Source organism: Erpetoichthys calabaricus, chromosome 8 (assembly GCF_900747795.2).
Source record: "Erpetoichthys calabaricus chromosome 8, fErpCal1.3, whole genome shotgun sequence".
NCBI lineage: Eukaryota > Metazoa > Chordata > Cladistia > Polypteriformes > Polypteridae > Erpetoichthys > Erpetoichthys calabaricus.
The window spans coordinates 158,938,063-158,946,015 of record NC_041401.2 but is presented as its reverse complement, the minus strand read 5'-3'; positions in this window follow the sequence as shown (position 1 = coordinate 158,946,015).

The following is a 7,953-nucleotide window of genomic DNA, read 5'->3' as shown; positions in this document are numbered from 1 at the left end:
TATTCCATTGTAAAATTTGAGGTGTGTTTCAGATCATTATCTGCTTGTAGGACCCATCCTCTTTAACTTCAGCTTTTTTACAGACACTGTGATGTTTGTTCAGAATTTGCTGTTATTTATTTGAATCCATTCTTCCCTCTACCAATGACATGTTCCCTGTGCCAGTGGCTTCAACACAAGCCCAAAACCTGATCGATCCACTGCCATGCTTATGAGTTGGAGACATGTTCTTTTCCTTGAATTCAGTAACCTTTTTTCTCCAAACTCAACTTTACACATTGTGGTCAAAAAGTTCTATTTTGACTTCATCAGTCCACAGTATGTTTGCCAGCCAAGATCTCATCTAAACTTGTGGCAACTGTCTGCTAAATCCCTGTTTTGGTAATTCCTCATTCTCCTATCTTTTATGATCCATAAAGTTGCCTGTGGTATATTAGGTATCCGGGCTGGCTTGATCTGATCTGTTCTATTTTTGGTTTCTGGAAAAAAAAATTCCAACATCCGTCTGTGAAAACACTGGTCACAATCCACAAATCTGCAATGTCTGGATTAAAAATTAAACGTTCATAAGCAAGATTCTATCCTGGCAGCATCGAGTGCAAGGCCGGAACCAGCCATGGATAGCGCAGTAGGCCAATGCAGGTTCCTCTAAACACTCTCACTGGGGTCAGTTTAGAATCACCAGTTACCAAACCTGCAAATCTTTATTAATGTAGAAGCGTGACCATGATTGTGTAAGTAATTTGAACCCAGGGGTCTCAAATATAAACGTTGAGTACACACAAAAATTTTGCATACACCTGTTTCCTCTGGCTCTTTGAGATGTATAAAAACTAAATTTGCCGTAAAGCCACATACATTTTCATGATAGCCACCTACCTTCTGTACGCACATTTCTACTCAGTTTTGCAAACTTGTGGCACTCCGCATCAAAGCAGTGCTACTGTTTGTGTCATTTACCCTTCTTTTTTATATCCGCATCAATGACGCAGGATTTATCAAATACACAAATTAATTGCATATCGTTTATGAATTTAATTCACTTCATTGTAATCATTCTGTAACAATATAATGGTGCATGGAATGGCTAAACTAACTGCTTTTGTGTTAGAAGATATTGCAAATGGAAGAATTAGAAGAGAGCTCATATTTCTAGATGATGACAACTGACTTCTAAGTTGATTTCGAGCTATCCTCCTGGAGCTGTGTACTGAACTGGCACCAGCTTTACAAAGGCAAACTTTAAGGAATTGTGCTTTACTTGCTCCTTTGCAAGTTCTTTCCACTCTTGGATTTTTAATCACAAGAGCTTTCCAATGTGAAGTTGCTGACAGATCGGGTCACAAACATCACTGAGTCGCTCCATGCCAGCTGTATAGGATGGTATCATTCATTTAGATAAATAGATAGATAAGATACTTTATTAATCCCAGCAGCAGCATACTGATAAAAAACAATATTAAATTAAAGAGTGATAAAAATGCAGGTATAACAGACAGTAACTTTGTATAGTTATTGTTTGTCAGTATACCTGCATTGTTATAACTCTTTTTAATATTGTTTTTTATCAGTATGCTGCTGGAGTATGTGAATTTCCCCTTTGGATTAATAAAATCTATCTATCGTTAACGTTTACCTACGCCCCCCCCCAGGTGGAATTGAAGAGTCGCATAGTGTGGGGGAGGAACGATCTCCTTAGTCTGTCAGTGGAGCTGCTCCTCTGTCTGGAGATGATACTGTTTAGTGGATGCAGTGGCTTCTTCATGATTGACAGGAGCCTGCTCAGTGCCCGTCGCTCTGCCACGGATGTCCAGCTCCATGCCTACAATAGAGCCTGCCTTCCTCTCCAGTTTGTCCAGGCGTGAGGTGTCCCTCTTCTTAATGCTGCCTCCCCACCACACCACCGCGTAGAAGAGGGCGCTCTCCACAACCGTCTGATAGAACATCTGCAGCATCTTATTGCAGAAATTGAAAGATGCCAGCCTTCTAAGGAAGTATAGTCAGCTGTGTCCTCTCTTGCACAGAGCATCAGTATTGGCAGTCCAGTCCAATTTATCATCCAGCTGCACTCCCAAGTATTTATAGGTCTGCACCCTCTGCACACAGTCACTTCTGATGATCACAGGGTCCATGAGGGGCCTAGGCCTCCTAAAATCCACCACCACCTCCTTGGTTTTACTGGTGTTCAGTTGTAGGTGGTTTCAGTCACACCATTTAATAAAGTCCTTGATTAGGTTCCTATACTCCTCTTCCTGCCCACTCCTGATGCAGCCCACGATAGCAGTGTCTTCAGCGAACTTTTGCACGTGGCAGGACTTCAATTTGTATTGGAAGTCCGATGTAGATAGACTGAACAGGACTGGAGAAAGTACAGTCCCCTGCGGCACTCCTGTGCTGCTGACCACAATGTCAGACCTGCAGTTCCCGAGACACACATACTGAGGTCTGTTTGTAAGATACTCCACAATCCATGCCACCAGGTATGAATCTACTCCCATCTCTGTCAGCTTGTCTCTAAGGAGCAGAGGTTGGATTGTTGAAGGTGCTAGAGAAGTCCAGAAACATAATTCTTACAGCACCACTGCCTCTGTCCAAGTGGGAGAGTGATCGATGTAGCATATAGATGATGGCATCCTCAGCTTCCACCTTCTCCTGGTATGCGAACAGCAGAGGGTCGAGTGCGTGGCAGACCTGTGGTGGTGAAGCAGTGGCCGCTCCATGGTCTTCATCACGTGACGTCAGAGCGACAGGCCAGAAGTCATTCAGCTCACCAGGATATACCTTTGGGACTGGGGTGATGCAAGATGTTTTCCAAAGCCTCGGGACTCTCCACTGTTCCAGGCTCAGGTTGAAGATGCGCTGTAGAGGACTCCGCAGCTCCAACGCACAGGCCTTCAGCAGTTGTGGCGATACTCCATCTGGACCCACTGTTTTGCTGGCCCGAAGTCTCCTCAGCTCTCTGCTTACCTGGGCTGTTGTATTGTGGGTGGGGGGAAACTCTCTCATATGCTGGTATCAGCAGAAGGATGGGTGGAGGGTGCAATACTCTGAGGTGAGAGTGGGTTAGGGTTGTCAAACCTGTTACAGAAGTTGTTCATCTAGTTTGCTCTCTCCACGTCTCTCTCGATGGTGGCACCCCGCTTTGAGCTGCAGCCAGTGATGATCTTCATCCCATCCCACACTTCCTTCATGCTGTTATTCTGCAACATCTGCTCCAGCTTTCTTCTGTACTGCTCCTTCGCCGCCCTGATCTGGACTCGGAGTTCCTTCTGCACGCGTTTGAGTGCATGCTGATCACCGCCTTTAAAAGCCCATTCCTTCTGGTTCAAAAGGCCCTTAATGTGACTTATAATCCATGGCTTGTTGTTAGCATAGCAGCGTACTGTTCTTACTGGAACTACAATGTCCATACAGAAGTTGATGTAGGCAGTAGTGCAGTCAACAACCTCCTCAATGTTCTCGGTATATGATCCTGGCAGGATATCCTAGTCCGTACTTCCAAAGCAGTCTCTCAGAGCCTGCTCTGCCTCAGGGGACCACTTCCTGAATGAGCGTGTGGTTACAGGTAGGACCCTCACTCTTGGTTTGTAGTGAGGCCGAAGCAGAACCAGATTATGATCTGCTTTCCCAAGCGCAGGCAGCGGGGTGGTGCTGTATGCATCTTTAACGTTTGCATACAGTAGGTCAATAGTCCTATTTCCCCGGGTGTTACAATCCACATACTGGGAGAAGGCAGGTAATGTTTTGTCCAGCATCACATGGTTAAAATCTCCAGCGATTAGCACAAGTGCCTCAGGGTGCTGCGTTTGCAGTTTAACAACAGCGGAATGGATGATGTCACCCGCTATCTCCACGTCCGCCAGAGGAGGGATGTAAACAATAACAACAGTGACGAGTCCAAATTCTCTGGGCAAGTAATAGGGACGCAGACTTACAGCCAACAGTTTGATGTCCCTGCAGCAAGTGGAGATTTTGACATTTACATGAGTTGCGCCACCTTGTATTCACATAAAGAGTGAGTCCTCCTCCTTTCCGCTTCCCGCAGGTATTTGCGTCTGTCCGCTCTAACTGTGCTAAAGCCGGGTAGCTCCACGTTAGCATCTGGGATGTTAGTTGTTAGCCACATTTAAAAAAAAAAACAAACAAACTGCATTCTCTGTAGGTCCTGACATTTTTCACCAGCGCAGCCAGTTCGTCGATCTTATTTGGTAGTGAGTTCACATTTCCCAGTATCACAGAAGGCACCAAAGGCTTGTATCACCACTTTCTTGTTGGCCGCTTAACTTTTAGCTTAGCGCCGGCTCTGCTGCCACGATACGACGTTCTTACCTCATCGAGTAAATAGGGAACCACACCGGCACGGACCTTTGTTCTCAGCGCTTGAAGTTGACTACCTGAATAGACGAGTCTCGGCGTGTAAAAATCCATGTCCAAGTAGTAAAAAAAAGTAGTAAAAAGTGACCAGGGAATGAGTCCACATAAAAGAAAGTGGTAGGAGTGATCAGTGAAAGAGAAAAATAGAGAAAAAGGTAGAAAGATAAAGTCATACACGGAGCTGCTGGAAAGGCTGCCACTCGCGGTGGCGCCTGAGTCATTTGTCGTGTGTGTGTATGTATATAATATATATATATACAGTGCATCCGGAAAGTTTTCACAGCGCATCGCTTTTTTCACATTTTGTTATGTTACAGCCTTATTCCAAAATGGATTAAATTCATTTTTTTTCCTCAGAATTCTACACACAACACCCCATAATGACAACGTGAAAAAAGTTTACTTGAGGTTTTTGCAAATGTATTAAAAATTAAAAAATTGAGAAAGCACATGTACATAAGTATTCACAGCCTTTGCCATGAAGCTCAAAATTGAGCTCCGGTGCATCCTGTTTCCCCTGATCATCCTTGAGATGTTTCTGCAGTTTAATTGGAGTCCACCTGTGGTAAATTCAGTTGATTGCACATGATTTGGAAAGGCACACACCTGTCCATATAAGGTCCCACAGTTGACAGTTCATGTCAGAGCACAAGCCAAGCATGAAGTCAAAGGAATTGTCTGTAGACCTCCAAGACCGGATTGTCTCGAGGCACAAATCTGGGGAAGGTTACAGAAAAAGTTCTGCTGCTTTGAAGGTCCCAAAGAGCACAATTGCCTCCATCATCTGTAAGTGGAAGAAGTTCGAAACCAACAGGACTCTTCCTAGAGCTGGCCGGCCATCTGAACTGAGCGATCGTGGGAGAAGGGCCTTAGTCAGGGAGGTGACCAAGAACCCAATGGTCACTCTGTCAGAGGTCCTATGTGGAGAGAGGAGAACCTTCCAGAAGGACAACCATCTCTGCAGCAATCCACCAATCAGGCCTGTATGGTAGAGTGGCCAGACGGAAGCCACTCCTTAGTAAAAGTCACATGGCAGCCCGCCTGGAGTTTGCCAAAAGGCACCTGAAGGACTCTCAGACCATGAGAAAGAAAATTCTCTGGTCTGATGATACAAAGATTGAACTCTTTTGGTGTGAATGTCAGGTGTCCCGTTTGGAGGAAACCAGGCACCGCTCATCACCAGGGCAATACCATCCCTACAGTGAAGTATGGTGGTGGCAGCATCATGCTGTGGGGATGTTTTTCAGCGGCAGGGACTGGGAGACTAGTCAGGATAAAGGGAAAGATGACTGCAGCAATGTACAGAGACATCCTGGATGAAAACCTGCTCCAGAGCGCTCTTGCCCTCAGACTGGGGCGACGGTTCATCTTTCAGCAGGAAAACGACCCTAAGCACACAGCCAAGATATCAAAGGAGTGGCTTCAGGACAACTCTGTGAATGTCCTTGAGTGGCCCAACCAGAGCAGAGCCGATTGAACATCTCTGGAGAGATCTTAAAATGGCTGTGCACCGACGCTTCCCATCCAACCTGATGGAGCTTGAGAGGTGCTGCAAAGAGGAATGGCCGAAACTGGCCAAGGATAGGTGTGCCAAGCTTGTGGCATCATATTCAAAAAGACTTGAGGCTGTAATTGCTGCCAAAGGTGCATCGACAAAGTATTGAGCAAAGGCTGTGAATACTTATGTACAGTACATGTGATTTCTCAGTTTTTTTTATTTTTAATAAATTTGCAAAAAACTCAAACTTTTTTCACGTTGTCATTATGGGGTGTTCTGTGTAGAATTGAGGAAAAAAATTAATTTAATCCATTTTGGAATAAGGCTGTAACATAACAAAATGTAGAAAAAGTGATGCGGTGTGAATACTTTCCGGATGCACTGTATATACAGTTGTGCTTGAAAGTTTGTGAACCTTTTAGAATTTTCTATATTTCTGCATAACTATGACCTAAAACATCATCAGATTTTCACTCAAGTCCTAAAAGTAGATAAAGAGAAACCAGTTAAACAAATGAGACAAAAATATTATACTTGGTCATTTATTTATTAAGGAAAATGATCGAATAATATGTTTTAACAAAACACCAAACGGAAGGTGATATTTATATAGATTTGCATATTAAAATATTCTAGGAGGAGTTGGGGTGCGGCTGTAGGAGTGTTAAATTTCACGTTCATTGGGAATTGTAAAGTGGAAGTGCGTGGAACTTAGCGTATACACAGTTTTATGCATCTGGATTTTTTGTGTGTACGCACATTTCAGTTTTTGTCCGTATGCCATATTTTCGTGTGAATTCTTCGCAGAGCATTATACATGAGGCCCCAGGACACTGGATCTGTTAAGCGGCAGCCCTAACCCTAAAAGGCCACCATCTTTCAAATATGTTGTTTTGTTTTTTAGGAAATTACAACATACTGTGTCAAAAAAAAGTATGTGAGCTATTTGGAATGACAGGGTTTGCTGCATTAATTGGTCATAAAATGAGATCTGATCTTCTTGTAAGTCACAAGGCTAGACAAACACAATATGCTTAAGCTAATAACACACACACACACACACACAATTATAATCTTACATATCTTTATTGAACACATCCATCAGACTTTCACAGTGTGCTATATAAAAATTAAATGAACCCTTCGCTTTAATAACGAGTCGAACTTCCTTTGGCAGAAATAACGTCCAACAAGCTGCAGATGAGACTAGCACAACATTCAGGAGGAATTCTGGAATATTCCTTGTTATGGGTCTGTTTCAGCTTTGACCTCTCTGGAGGTCATTGCACAGCATCTCCATTGGGTTCTTATTGTGCCACTTTTGTTGTAGCAGACTTATGTCAAAGTTCAAGGTTATTGTCCTGCTACCCAGCTTCTAATGAGCTTCTACTGTTAAACCAACCGTGCTGTCATTATGTTGTAGCTTACTTTGATAAACTTTGGAATTCATTTGCCCCTTGCAGATGTCAACGTGTCCCGGCCCCCACATCAGAAAGGCAGCCCAAAATCATGATGCTCCCTACACTGTACTTCATCGTTGAGATGATGTTTTATTGTTGGTAGCAGTAGTTGGTGGTGTTATTTGCCATTGTTTATTGGCTCTATGCCAGTGTAATGTTGTCCAAGTAGAACTTCAGAGGGTGCAGTAACAGTCTGTTCCAACTCTGCTTTAAGGCAGATGGGGTTTTTAAGTAATCAACAGAAGTTGGGACACCCGTGCAAATTGTTTGCTTCAAATTGCAAGGCTTAATTTACTTTAATTGCTGCAGACCATCTTTAGGTTGTAACCTATCAGTTGTTCCCTGAAGAAAGCCAATTTTTCAGTTTTTACTAACCTAAATTTTAAATTTAAACCTCTGGCAGTTTACTGCTTACCTTTTCACCATTTTAGGTCATTCATTGCAGTTCAACTGATTAAATTAGAAGAAAAACCGAGGCATTTTAAAACTTTTGACCAATAGTGTGTGTGTGTGTGCATCCATCTTGTGTTCTTCTTCTTTTATGCATAAACTGTATTATTTGGTTTGTTGCAACGTGTGTTTGTTGAAAAATAGTCTATCATTGTGTCTGAACCACAACAT